Here is an 18231-nt window from a genome sequence, read left to right as displayed (position 1 = left end):
TAGCATTATGATTGGGATTTCTTTGTTAAGTATTTATCTCGTGTGCTATCTCATATCACTGTTACCAGCTCATACTATGAGAAAGAGATTCCAAAACTTTATCTCACGTTGGAATTATCTTAGTAAGTTTGAAAGCATTGGTACTTGGGCCCCAACCACATTAACTGCGATATAGAATTCATTTGGAATGTGACTTAAGTATTCGGGTTTTTTTTTAAAGGTCCCCATGCTAACAAATAGAAAAGATTTTAAAACATTGCCCCATTTTGACATTTTCAGCCTACTGAAAACTCCTGGGAGGTTGTCAGCATTCAGGTTCTGTAGCTCCAAATCCACCACCACCAGTTGAGCGCTGTCTCTCTGTGCCGGGTGCGGCTTTACCCTGATGGGACAGGCAAAGAGAAACTCCCTCCAGTGAACCACACATCCTAGTGGAAGGACTAGTTAGCTACCTGATCTAAAACACCAGGTAACTAACTACTTCAGTGGTTAAGTGGAAGCGAAGCACAGTTAACATGGAGAAAGAAGGGGTGAGTTTATCAGTGCAGTGAGTTAGGAAGGGCCTCTAAGGAAGCCGGCAGACCTCAAAACAGAGACAAGGAGGCCACACATCTTTGGGGGCAGTAGGATAAGCTTGAGGAAAGCTAGAAAATGAAGGTTTTGGAAGTCCTGGCAGGCAGTTGAGAAGGCACTGAAAGACTGGGCCACAGTCTGGTTTGTATTTAAAGACCAGTCTGGCTCTTGTGCATAGCTTAGCATCTGTAGGCCCCTGTGGAAGTGGGGCTAGAAGTTCAGGTGGCAGTTTAGGTGTGTGTGCTTAGCTGTAGAAACACTGTCAGAATGGTGTATCTGTATCTTAGAATTCTTTAAGATTATTGATTTATATATGTATGGATGCTGTTTGCTCTTCTGTGTGTATATGGAACGTGTGTGCAGTGCTCAGAGAGGCTAGAAGAGGGCATCCAGTCCCCAGCGCTGGGGTTCTAGACTGAGCTGCCTCGCGAGTGCTGAGAACTGAATTCTGGTCCCCTGGAAGTCAACAGTGTTCTTAACCCCTGAGCCATCTCTCCAGAGTTCTATTTTTTTTTTTATTTTATTTTTTTTTTGGTTTTTTCTTTTTTTCTTTTTTTTTTTTATAGTTATTTATTTATTATGTATACAATATTCTATCTGTGTGTATGTCTGCAGGCCAGAAGAGGGCACCAGACCTCATTCCAGATGGTTGTGAGCCACCATGTGGTTGCTGGGAATTGAACTCAGGACCTTTGGAAGAGCAGGCAATGCTCTTAACCACTGAGCCATCTCTCCAGCCCCCTTTTTTTGGTTTTTTCGAGACAGGGTTTCTCTGTAGCTTTGGAGCCTGTCCTGGAACTAGCTCTTGTAGACCAGGCTGGTCTCACAGAGATCCGCCTGCCTCTGCCTCCCGAGTGCTGGGATTAAAGGCGTGCGCCACCACCGCCCGGCTCTCCAGAGTTCTATTTTAAAAGGCACAGCTGGTGAGATTTTTTTTGCCTAGGGATTAGGAAGCAATCCTTGGTCTGAAAGCTGGGAAGGGGGTAGAGGGTCCCCCACATTTGCAATAGCAACCTGGTTCTGGAAGAGAGAGGTCTTGGCACTCAGGGTTGAAATGCATCACAAATTTCTGGGGTAGCTCAGCATGGAGTCCTGAATATGATACATTTCAGAAGGAGACGGGATAAGCATTTGGAGAGTCACTATGATTGAGTTAGTGTTTCTCAAGTGTCTATATCATCTCCGTTTGTCACACTGCCGTCTGGGTCAGCAGATTGCTTGTAGGGCCCGAGAGTCTGCATTTCCAGCAAGGTGTACCCATGCCAACGCTGTTGTTTAGGGATCCACAACTGAGTAGGAACTAAGTTGTTCCAGAAGAGGGAAGAGTTGTTGGCTCTGAGGTATTCAGACATTTGAAATAGGAAGCACCAGAGATGCTTTCTCAGAGCCGAAAAGTGGTCCAATACTGATTTCTAAATAAAAGTTGTTCTGGGAAGGGTGTCAGCAACTCATTCAGGTGCTGTTCAAGTAAGGTGAGCACAGAGAACGATTTAAGAAGCTGCACATTTTGGGGAGAGGAAGGACCCAAACTTGAGCAGAAGAGGGTTGAAATAGTGCCAGGAGCTCAACTCAAGCTTTGATGCAAAAGCTTGGAGCAATGCTGTCCACGTGATTCAAATATTTACTGATTGCAGGATTGGGGGGTGGTGGATAAGGCTGTGAGTAAGGACAATCTGACTTTTGAGGTGCTGAGATTCTGAAATTCAGGGGTGCAGTAGATAGGTGAATATGGGTATGGGGAGCATGAGGTTGTACTTCACCAGGCCGGGGAGTGGGGGTGAAGAGCCAAGGAGAGAGAGGATGTTAGACATCAGTAGGAACTAAAGATATGTGTGTGAAATGTCAGGCAGGGAAGGGAAACGAGTGGTCCAGGAAAGTCAGTGTGAGCCACGGATGTTTCAGGGGTTTGAGTCCTGTCTTCAGATGAGCCGGTTGCAGATTGCCTGGGTTGTAAGGATGAAAAAGTGACAACACAAATAACTTCACCCCCGAATCCCTAAGCCAGCAAAGTTGCACTTCCCCAGCCATTTTTGTATGCCCACTAGTGATGTCCTCTGCAGCGTCTGGCCTCATTGCCCTGCTGGACGGAGAGGCGCAGCCCTTCCAGGGGCAGCTGCTGGGAGGGAACCGGGTGGGCTGTGCTGCACTTGGAGTCAAGCCCTTGGGCTTTGATGCAGTACCAGCTGGGTTTTCAGTAGTGGGTGGCAGTTTGGACTCATCCTTCCTGTGATTGCTTGACCTCGGTACATTAGTTGTGGAAACCAGCTTCTTTACCCCTTCCTGTTGGAGTGTGCATGCCATGCTCTGAATAGGATTCCAGACTTTGTCTGTGAGCAGGGGCGGGCCGCTATCCTTGGCCTGCAGTTTGTTTAGATGGAAAATGAGCGAGGTGGGATGGTTACTGGGAAAGCTGCTGATATTCTTGTCTCTGGGAGGTTTGAGGGAAGAGTGTTCCTGGCCTTGAGTTTACTATCTAAGCTTCTGAATGAACAGATTTTAATCCACATATGTGATAACTAGACTTTAAAGCAGAATTTAATTTAATTTAATTCCTTTTTTTTCCCTTTTCTGTTTGTTTTTTGAGACAGACATTCCTTTCAGTCCAGGAACGCACTCTAGACCAGGCTGGCCTTGAACGCACAGAGATCCACCTGTCTTTGCCTCCCAAGTGTAGGATTAAAGGTGTGTGCTACCGCCTGGTTAAAGCAGAATTTTCTAAGCATCAGACTCTAGGAAGAACTCAACAGATTTAGCCATTTCCATGTGCTCTTTGAATCATTTTATAAAATACTGCCCAATATTTTTTGAATTGGCTCACTTTATATAAATTTATTTTATAAATACAAAACTAGTATCATATGTCTGTGTTTGTGTGTGTGTGAGAGAGAGAGAGAGGGAGAGATTAATATAACAAACCAAAGCAGTGGCATTAAATTCTACTGGGTGAGATTCCTTACAAGAACAAAGTCCACCTTATTAGTTGATGTGATTCATTAATACTAGGTAAGGATGGAAGACAGAAATACAAAGGAATAAAAATGCTTAGAGAATCTTCTTGAATATTTTTTACCATCCTACTCTAAGAAAATAACTTTAACAGCAAAAGCTAACCATTGTCCTTTTCCCTACATTCAAATGAACGTTTTCTTGTCCACTGTGATCCACATCTGTAATCTCAGCACTTGGGAGGTGGAGACAGAAGGATAGGAGTTCAAGATCAGCCTGGCTTACTTAGTGACTTGGAAGTCAGCCTGGGATATGTGATGCATTTACCTCAAATAAATAAATAAAAATATTTGTTTTTCTTAAAGCTACACGCCATGAGGTTTCTGTAAAATCTGCGGGATACTAACCAACATTATCCATGTGAGCGCTCTATAGTCCAATCAGAAACCACTATTCTGACCCATAGGGGTTTCTAGGGTAGCCTGTTTTCTGATCTGAGAAGTCTCCCAACCCCAGTGCTTCATTTAGAAGTTGACAGACATTTCTTTCCCCTGAGACAGTGTTTCTCTGTGTAGTCCTGGCAGGAGAGAGATTTCTTGGACCAGCCTTATACCATTACTTTGGGACCCAGCAGTCCAGAGTTGAAAAAAAAATATGAAAGTTATCTACAAGCCGGGCGGTGGTGGCGCACGCCTTTAATCCCAGCACTCGGGAGGCAGAGGCAGGCGGATCTCTGGGAGTTCGAGGCCAGCCTGGTCTACAAGAGCTAGTTCCGGCACAGGCACCAAAGCTACAGAGAAACCCTGTCTCGAAAAACCAAAAAAATAAAAGTTATCTACATAATTTTCTTAGTTATCTGCTCTCAGTATAGGTGTTCTTACCAAAGTAGGATTTCAGTTCCTTACAGATTGGGTAATAACATGACCATGTTCACCATAAGCACCGAAGGAGGGAGATTTTAGTAGGCTAGTGGATTTGGGGTAGCTGTGTGCCCCATAAATACTAAAGCATTTCTTACAAATTTTAAGAGTATTGGGAAAGAGTTGTCCTTCTTAAATATGTCCTTAGTCATCTTAGCATTTCATGGTATGTAAGCAATGTGTTGGCCACTGTGACTCGGCGCGTGATGACACACTGCCCTTAGACCCCACTCTAGTCAGGAGGACCCTTTGCTTCTGGACTTTGCCTCAGGCTCGTTTGAAAAATGTTTTTCTTCTTTTCTGTAAAAGCTGCTTAGCAGCTTATATCCCCTGTCCATTTGTTGTGTCTTGGAAAAAGCATTTGATTAGATTTTTATCTAGCTTAAAAATAAATAGAATTTGAGATTCTTGAGTGCCAAGGCTTAGGTTTTGAATATGTGGGATTATAAGTAGGGTTTTATTTGTTTTTTACTTTCTTTTTATGAGACAGGGCTTCACTGTATTCTTGGCTAGCCTGGAACTCACTGTGTAGACCAGGCTGGCCTTGCACCCACAGTGATCCAGCTTCCTTCCTCTGCCTCCAGAGTTCTCCGATTAAAAGTGTGTGCCATCATTTCCTACCAATGTGCGGTTTTAAACAACGTGTTCTCAGCTGTGCTTAGAGAACAGCGCTTTACCCCTAGTAAAGACTTTTATGCTAGTAAGACTTTCCTGTAGTCTTCCTTTGAAGATCACAATCTGATTACATTGTTTTACCATAGGCTTTAACTTCCTCTTCTGGTGTGCTAACATTAGGAACAGTCCACCTGAAGCAAGAGTGTAATCAGCTGGCTAGTGTTCTCTCCAGAGAACACTAGGTTAGCCCAGAAATGTGGAATCCTGCCCTCAGTGGCAAGTAATAATTTGCCTATCAAGAGTGTAAAATGGCAGCATATAGCACTTCCCAGCCCAGAAGATGGGTTTTAATGTTTTGTTGTTGGTGGTTTGTGTGTGTGAGTGTGTGTGTGTGTGTGTGTGTGATGACTAATGCCACAAGTAGCAAAAACTTCCTTCCACAATCGTGATTACATTTCACTTTTTTTGTTAAAAAACTTGAATTTGAAAAGGGCGAATTCTCATAGATTAAAGAAAAGATCGAAGTGTGCGAGTATTTTCCATGCGGTCATTGTATTAACATTTATCTTTAAATGCATTTTATTTTTTTTAATATTTATTTATTTATTATGTATTCAATATTCTGTCTGTGTGTATGTCTGCAGGCCAGAAGAGGGCACCAGACCTCATTACAGATGGTTGTGAGCCACCATGTGGTTGCCGGGAATTGAACTCAGGACCTTTGGAAGAGCATGCAATGCTCTTAACCACTGAGCCATCTCTCCAGCCCTAACATTTATCTTTAATTAGGTTTCTTTCCAGTAGTAGATTAAATGCTTGATAGTCTGGAATTGACAAGTTAAATTTGCACCATTCTCATGTGATCTTATCTCCTAAAAGATAACTTGTCATCCTTTTACATTAGCAATGAACTTAGACTTCAGAAGCCCCACTGAGGGGGTGCTTTGTGTGAGGAGTCTGCAGACCCTGCCTACTGCTCCCAGCAGAGGCTGCTGCAGTGCAGACAGTGGCTCCAGTCGTCTCCATGTGTACAGAGTGCAGGTGGCTGGATCACTGTGTCCCTTTGCTTTCACGAGAAACTCCTGTCTCTGATTTGCTTCTTCTCCACTGAGTACTCCCCTGCCAAGCAACAAGGGAGGTAGAAACCGTCCTCTGAGACGATCACCTATACAACCCTCACCTGAAAGTTGACTGTCATGTTGTCTGACAGGTTTTTTTCAGATAGACCTTCCTTACTTCGACTTTGGACCTTGATGAGAAAATCCAAAGATATAATTTAGGTGGAATGTGGAGAAGGAATTTGTAAAAGTATGCCACATAGAACTGGAATTCCCATGAGAACTGGTGGTCATCCGGCATGGGATAAGATTATGCCTTAACCAGTTTCCCAAAGTATTCTCTAGGCTCTGAAGGGTTACTCTGCCTAAGAGAGGGGATTGCTTACATGTTTCCCTCTTCTTGGGGGTCCAGAGCTTCATATGTGCTAGAAGGATCTACAGGTTTGAGAATACTGTGGTAAACTAGATCTTGAAAAACTGGATCGGATTCTAGCATGCGGGGTAATCAGACTATTGGCAGCCACACACCAGCCCCTTACTTTTCTATAGCCCCAGACTGGGGTCTTGATGTCATTTGGACCATTGTTTAAAGGCTTTAGTCTTCGTGATTGTTAAACAGTGATAATTAGATGCAGATGTTAATAGGAATGTTTTTGTTTGCAGCCTCCCTGAACAGATCAGATACAGTTGATGGTAATACAGTTCAGTAAGGTGTGCATGCGCTACCTCCCTGAACAGATCAGATACAGTTGGTGGTAATACAGTTCAGTAAGGTGTGCATGCGCTAGCAGCTCACTCCAAAAGCAAATTAATTGCTTCAGCTTCTTGGTAAGTAAAAGCAGCCTAGGTTTTGTAGCCATAAATTCTGTAGCCTTCATTTCTGATCAGAGAAACTTGAGAGGAGACCACTGTTAGTCTTGGGCTCATTTCTGGGAAACTAAGCATGGCAGGAGGCAAGTGATAACGAGAATCTTAATTTAGTTCACGCTTTATTGTTACCAAATGAGCCACGAGGTGCCGTGAGCTGTGACCCCCGGGCAGCAGTCGTATGTTCCCAGTGATGGCTGAAGTTTATTAGGATCAAGTGTCGTGACGTTCCTTTGGCTTGGGAATCTATAAAGTTTTACACTCTTCCTTGGAGAATTCATTGTTATTTCCAAGTAATGACTGTGAACTGTTTCTGCAAAATGCATTTACAGGAAAGGCCGGATTGCTGAGCCAGTGTCAGTCAAATGTGTCTATGGAAGAGTAGAGAAATACCAAGTGTGGCTGGAACCCACGCCTAAGGAACCGAGTCACAGAGCCTGCAGGGAAAGGGGCAATAGGTAGCTGCTTCCCTGCAAGTTAAAACAGGAAGACTCTTGGGGTTCCAGATTTGCCATTCTGTATAGGTTAATGGGGAAGGACATTTATCGTTTAGGGTTTTTTCACCTCTTTAGTTGGTATTTCAAGAACATAATCAAATTGTTCCTGGGACTAAAGTTTTTTTTTTCTTGGATTTTTCGAGACAGGGTTTCTCCGTAGCTTTTGGTTCCTGTCCTGGAACTAGCTCTTGTAGACCAGGCTGGCCTCGAACTCACAGAGATCCGCCTGTCTCTGCCTCCCGAGTGCTGGGATTAAAGGCGTGTGCCACCACCGCCCGGCTTGTTTTTTTTTTTTTTAAATATACTAAATATTGTTTGTCTGTTGGTTTCTCTGTGTAGCCCTGGCTGTCCTGGAACTTGCTTTTTAGACCAGCCTGGACCTGAACTCAGAGATCTGCCTGCCTCTGCCTGCAGAGTGCTGGGATTAAAGGTGTGAACCACTACCACCAGACTTCATATACTAGTTTTTAAAGATTTTGTGTGTGTATGGGGGGCGGTGTATTTCACCTGAATGTAAGCTTTTATACCATGTATATGTCTGGTGCCTGTGGAGGCCTGACGAGGACGACAAGGTCAGAAGAGGGTGTCAGATCCCCTGGAACAGGGGTTACAGGCAGTTGTTAGCCACCACGTTTGTTCTCTAAAGAGCAGCCTGTGCCTTAGGCAGCTTAGCGTCTCTAGCCCTTAGAGCTGAAGGTTTAGCTTAGGGCGATCGTAGACACACTGGTGTCTGTATGAGAAGCTAGCTTCCTGTCCATCTCCCAGAGAGGTTGTTAACGCTGCTTTTGAAAATAGTGAGCGCTTGTTCAGAAGAGGATGGAGTGTCCTCAGAATGCAGATGACATGCAAAGGGAGACTTTCCCTTGCAGAATCATCTTTAAGAAAGAAGGCGAAGCTTCCTACCTGTGCTGTCTCCCTGTGCATCATCTCAAGACCTGCGTACTGCTATGAGTTGGGAAGATCAGCTTCGACTGTCATTGCTTTGTTACAGTCTTTTTTTTTTGGGGGGGGGGGGGGGCGTTCGAGACAAGGTTTCTCCGTAGTTTTGGAGCCTGTCCTGGAACTAGCTCTTGTAGACCAGGCTGGCCTCAAACTCACAGAAATCCCCTGCCTCTGCTTCCTGAGTGCTGGGATTAAAGGCGAGCGCCACCACCGCCCGGCCTTCGTTATAGTCTTAAATACCAGGCTGATCACAGAGCATCCCCCTTACTGCCCTGGGTATTTTTCTTGAGGGATGGAGTGTTTGGCATTCTAGGGATGGAGCCCAGGACCTCGTGCATGCCAAGCACGTACTGTTCTACCTCTGAACTGCACCCCAGCTACTGCTTCAGGCTTTCAAAGTCTTAGGAAACAGATAAAATAGAGTGAACAATATTTTCTCAAGTAACTTCAGAATTAACCCAGGCATTATTTTTATAACGATTTGACAAAATGAGTTAAAAAACAATGACCAATTATTTTTGATGATGTATGATGTCTTTAAATTGTTAACTAATAGTATTAATATTAACTTCAAAAGATTCTTTATAGTTTGGTTACACAGTACTATAACAGGGCTCAACAGTAGAAACACATTATTAGGGAGCGTGTGGAGAAGTGGGTAGAGTACCAGGAAAGCAATGCTAGCACTGTATTCACAGCTACCTTAGAGATCTGTGGTCTGGTGTGTATCTCATTGACTGGTGCAGTTTTAAGTGGTTTGCTTTATTTTGAAATGACACTATAAAATGTATCAGAAATTACGTTTTTAAAATCGTGTCAACTTATTGATCTATGTGCGAGAACACAATAGGTTTTTCAAGACAGAGTTTCTCTGTGTAGCCCTGGCTGTCCTGGGACTCGCTCTGTAGACCAGGTTGGCCTCAAACTCACAGAGAATTGCCTGCCTCTCCCCGGGATTAAAGGTGTGCACCACCACTGTTCTGCTGGTTTATTTATTTATTTTTTTCAATCTTAGAGGATGTGAAAGCAAAATTTTGTTAGAAACAAGTGGCATAAACAGTCCACTCATTGCTCGTGTTCTGGACTTTTTTTTGCCTTAAGCTGCCATTCCACTGCGCCCTCCCTCTTTCTTCATGTTCCTTAGACATTACAGCTGCCATTTCTGTGACCGCGATTTGCTCTTGCTCTCCTTCAGACCTCAGTTCTTCCAAGATGACGAACTCAGTTGTTTCACTCAAAACAAGAGACCAAAGTTCATCAGAGTTCTCTACTGCTGCTTCGTGTGTGTGTGTGTGTGTGTGTGTGTGTACTTGTGGAAGCCCTGAAGTTGATGCTGTGTCTTCTATTTCATTCCACTTTGTTATTGAGGCAGGGTCTCTCACTGAACCCGGAACTTGCCGAGATTCTGGCTAATCTCTCTGGCCGGCTTGCCTCAGGGCCCCTTGTCTCTACCCCTAGAGTGCTAGGATTATACAGCTGGCCTGCACACCTGCCTGGTTTTTCTGCGGGGCCTGGGAATATGCATTCTGGTCCTCATGTTTGCACAGCAAGCCATTGAGCCACTGTGCCACCTCCCCAGGCCCTCCACCTGCTGCTTCCGCTGGTGCTACCTACCTCTTAATAGGTTCAAACTCTGCTTGTGTTTAGGTACTTCATTCCTGAAACTGTTTTCTCTCTAAGTTGTCTACGTTTCTCTTCCTATGGGATTTTTCCTTTGTACTGTTTTGTTTCTAATCTTAAAAACCAGAAGGAACAAACAATGACGGTAATAGCTCCGCATCCTATGCTAAATGCTTTTCACGTGTGTGTGGGATGCCTGACTTGACGGGTTTTTGATTTGTTTGTTTAATCTGAGGAGCTGAAGAGATGGCTTACAGGGTTAAGAACAGCACTTGCTGCTCTCCCAGAAGCCCTGGGTTTGATTCCCAGCACCCACTGGCTGCTCACAGTTTGTAATTCCAGTTCCATGGCATCTAATGCCTACACTCACACAGACTTACACACATACGTATAAACAACAACAACAAGATCTTTCTCTTTCCCCACTTTGTCTCTGGAGTGGCCGTCTCCAGTAAACTAAATGAACCCGCTTTCGCATGATCGAATTTGACACCAGACACGCTCTCGCTCTTCTGAACATGTTCTCTCATCCTCCAGAGTTTAAACTGCTTCCATTTTCAGGGGTTACATCTCATTCTGCTCTGCCAAGTCTTCTCTCTCTCCTAAGTGCTGCGGTGTTCTAGGCTAAGCCTTCAGAACAGTCTACAGTCAGCTCTCGGCTGGCTCCAATACTTCCCAGGCGCTGGCGGGCGACTCCCACAGGCGACTCCCACAGGCCTGTCAGCCAGCGTCCCAGCTCGCACACTCGCCTGCCCCCAGCATTTCTTCCTCATGGCCATTGGACGTCACACAGGATTTTCATTTTCCTCTTACACACCTGTGCTTCTGTCTTGTTTATGGAGAATGACAATTCCACCTTTGGTTTCTCAGACTAAAATCTACGAAGTCAGCTTTCACTCCCTTTTCTCCTTAGAGTCTCAAACTATTTCGTGGACACATTCTCTCAGCCCATCAGAATATATTCAGCAGCCTGCCATCTCGCTCCTTCCCTCATCTGGACTACCACCAGTCTCTTCTGCCAGGCTGTCACGATAGGTCAGTTTCTCTGCTTCCACGCTGTTCTGTTGGATTATCAGCTAAACAGATTTTGTTTTTGTTTTCTGAGACGGGGTTTCTCTGTAGCTTTGGAGCCTGTCCTGGAGCTAGCTCTTGTAGACCAGGCTGGCCTAGAACTCACAGAGATCCACCTGCCTCTGCCTCCCGAGTGCTGGGATTAAAGGCAAGTGCCATGCACGCCCAGCTGGCTAAACAGATTTGACCGAACCATTCTTTTCTCCCTGCAATGACTTCTTTTTTTTTTTTTTGGTTTTTCGAGACAGGGTTTCTCTGTAGCTTTGGAGCCTGTTCTGGTACTAGCTCTTGTAGACCAGGCTGGCCTCGAACTCACAGAAATTCATCTACCTCTGCCTCCCGAGTGCTGGGATTAAAGGCGTGCGCCACCACCGCCCAGCATGCAATGACTTCTTATGTAAAACCCAGAGGTCTTGTGGTGGTCTCTACAGCCCCCTTTGGTCAGGCTTCCAGCCTTGACTTCTAACACTCTCCTTTTGTCCAGCCTGTGCAGCTCCAGGGCTCTCCAGCCACAGGGCTGTCCTTACCTTCCCTCTCCTCCAACACCTTCGTCTCTGATTTCTATTTTGCTTGCTCCTTCTGAGGCCACAAACACTTATGCTCACAGTGCTCTACGTTCCTCTAACCCATGCAACCTCAGGCAGCCTCGTCTGTGATTGGAGGAAGATCCTAACCCTGTGTTCTAACCAGAGGATGGCTATCTGAACTTTACCTCCTTGGAGAATTTAGTATTTTAGTTCAGCCAGAATGATGAGTCTAAAGTTTGTGTAAGTTTGAGAGAGTGAATAAAGACATAAAAAAAAAAAAACTTTCCAAGGACCTGTTGTTTACCTTCTCCTTTTCCTCATTTTTTTTTTTTTGGTAAGTTTCTTATTTGAATGTCTCCCCCAAATAAAATGTAAGCTCCTTGAGAGCAGGAACTGTGCCCCCCGCACAGCTGTATTTTCAATGACACACAGTTGGTTCTTAATAAATATGTTTTGAAGAAGTGTGACGGTACATTTATTAATCGAGTCCGGTGTCTAAGGTTCCTTTGAATAAGGAAGCAGACAGAACGGCACGCGAGTTCTTGTATATAATATTCAGTAGAACTGAATGACTCGGAGTGCCTCTCGTTAGGGGTCAGGGCATCTTAGGTGTCGACCATGGCTTTGAAAGCTACTTAAAGAAGAAAGGGTTTACCTGGCTCCCAATTCCAGGTTAAGGTTCATCCTTGAGGTTCCCCTCAAGAGAGCAGAAAGGCAAAATAGAAGTCGCTTGATAACCGTCAGAGCAGAGAACAAGGAATTAATGCATGCATGCCAGGATCCAGCTCACCTTCTCCAGGCATGCGATTCAGGACCCCCTGTCCAGGGAATTGGTGCTGTTTACATTCAGTGATGTACTCCTGATCCCAACCCAACTGAGATCCCGCACAGGTATAAATAACCACATGCCCACCTAATCTAGACGGTTCCTCAGTGAGACTCCCTTACCAGGTGATGCTAGACTCTGTCAAACTGGCAAAACCAACCCCACGTGCTCTTTCTTCATGAGATTCTTTCATGTGTTCCCCCCAATTTGATGGCTTTCCAATGGCCTTTTTGTGCTCTTCCCGCTCCCCTCCTTCCTTGCCAGCTCCACCTCTGCTTCCATGTCACATGACCTCCAATGCGCCCTTCAGATCTCTTTCCCTCCTCAGGGTCCTATCTAAGATTCACGACCTATTTCCTCCTACACACATATTCATATCTAGTAACTAGAGCCTGGATCTGCATATGAGAGGAAGCATTTGTCTTTCTGAGTCTGAGATATTTCACCTCACATGATTTACAGTCCTGAAAATTTGATTGCACTCTTTTTTTCTGGCTAAATAAAATTCCCCTATCTGCTCGTCGTCAATGGACACCCAGGCTGCTCCGATGCCGTTCCTTCTTTAGAAGCGGGGATGGCTCAATGCTTATGAGCACTTGCTCTGGCAGAAGACTGGGACTCCGTTCCCAGTGCCCACCCAGCAGCTCACAACTGCTCCGCATCTCCAATTCCGGGGAACCCAGTGCCCTCTTCTGGCCTCCATTGGGACCAGATGTGCATGCGGTACACATGCACACTCTACACACGTACAGGCAAAACAGTCATGCATGTAAAATTTAAAAATATTAATTTTTAAAAAGGTGATTCATTAATTTCAAATGAAAAAAAAAACCTCCAAATATTTATGACTCCAAAGCAAAGAGCTATGTTGCTAAGAAGAGGAAATGAGAAGCTAATTAATTTTAATCTTTTTTTTTTTAAACCTGTCAGTCACGTTTTATTGGACACAAATTCTTAGGACATGAAGATCCAGCTGCAGTTGAATTCTTCAGGGATGGCTTATGCTCAGGTGTGCAGTCCCCTCATGGTGGCCCTTCTTCGGTGGTACTTGTGTCGCTGCTCCTGTTTGAGTTCCTTGTAAGAAATGCAGTAGCTGAAAACCACATAGGCTGCCAGCACCATGTTAACCCTTTCCACACAGTGACGCACTTGGAATACCGGTCATAACCTCTCTGAAAGGCTCCCACAATGCCACTGGGGTGAAATCCCGCCTCAATATCCAGCTTGGCAGCTCTCCAAGTTCAACCTCCATAAGCTTCTTCTCCTTCAGCGGCATGAGCAACGCCATCTTGCAGCCCTGGTGTCTGCAAAGCCGCTAATTTTAATCTTATTTTTAAAGGAACCATGTGTAACTATCCCATCCTGGGTGCATTAGATGAATAATAAACCATCACAAATAGTACTGCCTAGTGGGCACCTTGCTTGAAGTGAAGGAAGATGGGACTCTCTGAAGTTTTGCTTGAACAATTGGCAAAAAAACAAAACAACAACAACAAAACCTTGTCATACTCTGTAACACTCAGGTCATCTGTCCAGGGATTGGGATTGCCACATCCCATGTGACAAGATGAAGGGTCGATTTGCTACCCTTTCCTTCCTGTGTTAAATTGTAGATAACAATCATCTCCTATCCAAAAGTGAAAACTGTACGCCTTTAACACAGAGGACTTCTCCAGCATTGTCTCCATCACTATACAGATGCTTTCTCTTCCAGAGTGCTCTTTTCCGTCCGAAGAAGCTGAAGACAAGCCAGGCAGTGGTGGCGCACGCCTTTAATCCCAGCAGAGGCAGGCGGATCTCTGGGAGTTTGAGGCCAACCTGGTCTAAAAGAGCTAGTTCCGGGTCAGGCACCAAAGCTACAGAGAAACCCTGTCTCGAAAAACAGAACAACAACAACAACAAAAAAAAAAAAAAAAAAAAAAAAAGAAGCTGAAGACACACAAACAGCTGGGCCAAGTTCTCTGGTAGAGGTTAAAAAACGCTACCTCCCCCAATGATGAGGACTGGTCACAGTCTTGCGTGATTCTGGGAAAGGGAAAGGGAAACAACCGAGTGCTGGCAGCTAGGTACCCATGGCAAATAGAGCTGAGTTTCTTCATGGCGTTCTGCTGGCTTCCACCAGCCTCCAGTGGTCTTCCTCGGCACTTGCCTTTAAGTAGCCAACATTGGTTGGTTAGCATTAACACTGAACATCAAAATCACTTCTTGTCACTGTTCTGATGGATCACTAAAGATTCTTGGGGTTGAGGCAGATGGTAAAATGTTTGTAAGCATGAGGCTCTGAGTTTAATCCCCAGTACCACTAAATAATAAAAAATAAATAAGGTTTAAAATATATTCCAGATCCCAGGAGGCAGGGAGATGGTTTAGTAAGTAAATGCCACACAGCATGAGGACCTGAATTTGATCCCCAGTACCTATGAGAAGAACTGGATGTGGTGGCAGAAGTTTGTGGTTCCATGACTGGGAGATAGACAGGCAGATCCTGGAGCTTGCTGGCCAGCCAGCCAGCCAGCCTACTTGGTAAGGTCTAGGTTAGTGAGAGACTGACTCAAAAACCCAAAGTGGGGCCGGGTGGTGGTGGCCCACGTCTTTAATCCCAGCACTGCGGAGGCAAAGGAGGGCAGATCCCTGAGTTCAAGGCCAAGCTGGCCTACAGGACAGCCAGGGCTACACAGAGAAACCCTGTCTCGAAAACCCCAAACCATACCAACCAAACAACAACAGCAAACACCAAGGTGGGTTGCTCTTGGGGTGCAGCACGTAAGGTTGACCTCTGGCCTCTCTACGCAGCCTCACGCACACACGTACCCACAATCCCCCCCACCCCAACAGCAGAAACACGTACAAGATTAAATTTTGTCTTTCCTGACAGTGATTCTACTTTCTGACTGTGATTCTTTGGTAACAAATCTGCTAAATGTAAACAAGTTATTGTCACTTGGGGCAGGCTGGGTCGGACAGGATCTGCAAGGAGAAATTTACCTTTCGCCTTTGTGCTGAATGTGTTCTGCTGCTGGGTATTTTCTCTCTTTCTCTGTGAGTAGTGAAGTCCTTGACTTTTGGGGGGTTAGTTTGAGTTGGGAAAGTCGAAACCAGCACTCCTGAGTTTGATCCCATAATAAATGGGCAACATGGATTCATGACCAACACACGGCATCAGGTGAGAAGTACAAGTCATCCCATCATCAAAAGCTGGGATCTGAGGACCACATGTGGCATTCTTAATATACTCTAAAATGCTTTCTCGTCCTTCTCGACTCTTGTGACGCCTGACAGTATTAGTTAGTGTTCCTCTAAACCTCCTGATTTTGCTTTAGTTGAAGCCCGTCCTTTTCACTTCTCTGGGCCCTTATCTACGTTAGTCAGCTTTTTTCTCTGGCTTCGTACCTGGAAGTGTCGCCTGATGTCACTGCAGCCTTGCTCTTCTGCTGCCTTCTCCACGCTCTTCTGAAACCACACTATTTAAATGGGCAGCCACCGCCTTGCAAACCTACACAATCAGTGGCGGGACATCCGTGCGGTCTCAGTCCGACTCCACTAGCTGGTTCCGGTAACAGCACACACCAACATCCATTCTGACACAGCAGTTCTCTCCCAGTAGCCATACACTCCTGGAATCCCAACACTTGGGAGTCTGGGGCAGGAAGATTGGACAAGTTCAAAGCCAACCTGGCCTACATAATAAGACCCAATCTTAGAAAAAGTTATTAGTCCAACTTTTATATTTGAATCCTCTCTTTGTTGCATGCTACAAAATTTGGATAAGCTTGAAATTCATTTGAATGAATAATTGCACAACTAACAGGGCTCAAGTCTAGCCTAGGGGAAGATGTTGAACCGGAGGACCTTAGAGCATCCTGGAGCATACCTCATAGATCTCTGTGGGTAGCTATGACAACCTAGAGCATGACCATGTAGATTTTTTTTTAATTTATTTATTTGTTATGTATACAATAGCCTATCTGTGTGTATGCCTGCAGGCCAAAAGAGGGCACCAGACCTTATTACAGATGGTTGTGAGCCACCATGTGGTTGCTGGGAATTGAACTCAGGACCTTTGGAAGAGCAGGCAATGCTCTTAACCACTGAGCCATCTCTCCAGCCCCGACCATGTAGATCTTTGTGCTTAGCTCTGCACTAGGTGAGAGCTATATAGTGGCCTCAAGAGAATGTGTGGTTTGCCAGCAAGGACTGTAGATTCCTATCTACCCACCTCTGTACAATAGCGGTTTATCATGTGAACTGCCTGGGACCAGGTAGGAGATGGCGTCCAATCCAAGGCTCAAGATTACTAGACCACAGCCATATTTTCCGTCTGCTTAATAACATTAGAGCTGGCGTTTCAATCTTCATTTGCCTAGCTCTTGCTTTTTACGTCTCTGTTAGTTCGAGATTGGGTGGAAAAACAAAGGTGTTATTTATTCATCCCTCCTAAAGCTTCCAGACTTAGTTAATAATTAGTCTTCAACAAAAAGCTACTGAGTAACTGAAAAACTTCCATTGTACAAACTCTCACCCTATCTCATTTGGCTCTGTCCGAGTGAGGGCCCATTGGTCTTGAGGTGGGGAGGGGGGGGGGCAGAGAGGAGATGTGTGTGGTAAGATGGCCCAGCAGGTAGTAGCAGTAGTAGAGTTTGATCCCTGAGATCAACAGGCCAATTCCAGCGAGTTGCTTCCTGACCTCCGCATGCACGTACACGTGGCACACAAACACTTTGGTGTCCCTTGTCACTTTTTTTTTTTTAAAGATTTTATTTATTTATTATGTATACAACATTCTGCCTGCATGAAGAGGGCGCCAGATCTCATTACAGATGGTTGTGAGCCACCATGTGGCTCCCGGAAGAGCAGCCAGTGCTCTTAACCACTGAGCCATTTCTCCAGCCCATCCCTTGTCACTTTTGTTTTAAAGCCAGGGAGCAAGGCACAACCCAGATGGTCTCTGGGAGGGATTAGTGGCCAGTGGGCCTGCTCTCCAGGCTCCTTCCTCACACGTCCTGTCAGAGCTGTCAGGGTCTGCGGCAAAGGGAGACAAGGGCAGAGTTTGTATCAAGGGGCACTCTGTTCTTGTCCGGATCCACTCATTGTAACTTACGTCAACCAGCACAAAAGAACTCCAGGATAATTTCCCCTGTTTCTGTAACACTGTTTTGTTTGTTTGGTTTTGGTTTTGGAGGCAGAGTTTCTCTGTGTAACAGCCCCCAAACTGTCATATTTTGTAGGTTACTCCATTCTCTGGTTCTACTTTTCTTTCATTTCCTATCTCGAGGTTTCCAAGACGCTGAAACCGTGCAAAGGTTGAGAGGAGGCAGAGGAAAGTGATTGACAACGGCCCAGGAAGTCTAACTGGTATTGCCATACAAGTCTAGAATGTGCAGAATCAGCCACGGGTGTTGATAAAGTAAGCAGGACTCCAACACCGTGATCTCAAAAGTGCCCCACACACATCTGGCCTCCAGTCTAAGGAACTGGCCTGATGAAGGTCTTCTTTAGTGACAGGTTAGTGATTCTGCTCCTCTACTGCCACAAATCTGGGATTCCTGTCATTCCAGACTTTGTTTACTTCCTGACTTTATCAACACAGTGACTGTTTTCATAGACAAGACTGATTTAGGGAGTCTCAGTTTCCAAGGGATTTAAGGTGGAGTTTTGAGGTCACCCTGTGGTCTTTGCCGAAATTTTGACATGGAGATCCAGTGCTCGCTCAGAGATCATGAAATACACCAAGGTAATGCAATGTTTGTCCACCTCAAGGATAGGCTTCCC

At 45.2% G+C, this 18231-nt stretch overlaps 1 pseudogene; it reads right to left on the bottom strand.

Moving 5' to 3' along the window:
- Positions 1–13467: 13467 nt before the first annotated feature.
- On the bottom strand, positions 13468–13750 carry LOC121462162 (annotated as a pseudogene).
- Positions 13751–18231: the final 4481 nt, after the last annotated feature.

The sequence above is a fragment of the Microtus oregoni genome, unplaced genomic scaffold (genome assembly GCF_018167655.1).
Source record: "Microtus oregoni isolate MIOR12 unplaced genomic scaffold, Mior012 000024F_ref0000369, whole genome shotgun sequence".
NCBI lineage: Eukaryota > Metazoa > Chordata > Mammalia > Rodentia > Cricetidae > Microtus > Microtus oregoni.
Note: the sequence above shows the minus strand (reverse complement) of the source record. Positions and strands in the feature narration are given on the sequence as shown.